Source organism: Cebus imitator, unplaced genomic scaffold (assembly GCF_001604975.1).
Source record: "Cebus imitator isolate Cc_AM_T3 unplaced genomic scaffold, Cebus_imitator-1.0 Scaffold76, whole genome shotgun sequence".
In the NCBI taxonomy this organism is placed as follows: domain Eukaryota; kingdom Metazoa; phylum Chordata; class Mammalia; order Primates; family Cebidae; genus Cebus; species Cebus imitator.
In genome coordinates, this window is record NW_016107391.1 from 1,963,562 (window position 1) to 1,964,478 (window position 917).

At 44.1% G+C, this 917-nt stretch overlaps 1 non-coding gene across 1 annotated transcript; it reads right to left on the reverse strand.

Annotated features, from left to right (window-relative positions):
* Positions 1-266: 266 nt before the first annotated feature.
* On the reverse strand, positions 267-373 carry LOC119471851. The gene has a single exon (XR_005200943.1). It is a non-coding gene; the product is annotated as a U6 spliceosomal RNA (small nuclear RNA).
* Between the last annotated feature and the right edge of the window lie 544 nt (positions 374-917).

Here is a 917-nt window from a genome sequence, read left to right on the forward strand (position 1 = left end):
ACTATTATTATTTTTGAATGAATTCATAGGGAATAGGTTCCAGCAGCTCAGGCTCCTTCCCATTGGTTCTCACGAAGTGTGCTTCTCTGGATGGAGCAGGCTGGCGCTTCAGTTGAGCCCAGGTACCTTTCTCTTTGGCTTCTTTCTTTTACTGATCATTTTCCTTCACATGTTTCAGGAAGCTATCTCGGCTCTTAGAGTGCTTGATGTGCTCAATATGCGCATTAATTCTCTTGGCAAGAATCTTGCCCTTAACTTGTTTGTTTAAAAATATGGGACTCTTCACGAATTTGCATGTCATCCTTGCGCAGGGGACATGCTAATCTTCTCTGTATCGTTGCAATTTTAGTATATGTGCTGCCAAAGCGAGCACTTCTGCACAACTTTTTATCATGGCCTCAGTTGTTTTGTTGCCATCAACTTCCTTATTACACTGTGGTTCTAAGACTCCACCTCTGAAGAATGTGGTGGGAGAGCAAGCACTGTCTCTGTTTCTCCTTCCAAAAGGCTGTTTGCACAGGATCTAACATCTTCCCAAGCCTCTCAGACCTTTTCTTATTTCTTCTGGTCTTTGTTGCTACTGTTCCATTGTTGGGGGGGTTGGAAGGGTGCCTCTAGAGTGTGCAAAAGACCCATTCCCCTTGTGAAGCTCAAGGATGAAATTTATATGAAATCAGTTTGTCTTTGGATTTGAGGCACTGATAATTTGTAGCTAATTTAACATGAACCAGACTGAGAGAACTGGAGCCTGTTTGTTTTATCTCCTTGGCTGGCCTTCCCCTCCCTCCTTCCTGTTTGTGTACTTCTTGTCTCTAGCTACCATTGCAGACTTCATTTATCATCTGAGGGTGCCTGAGGTGCCCCGGAGGATGTCACTCCTTCTAGGGAGTGACATGTGGGAAGAAAGAAGTAAATGC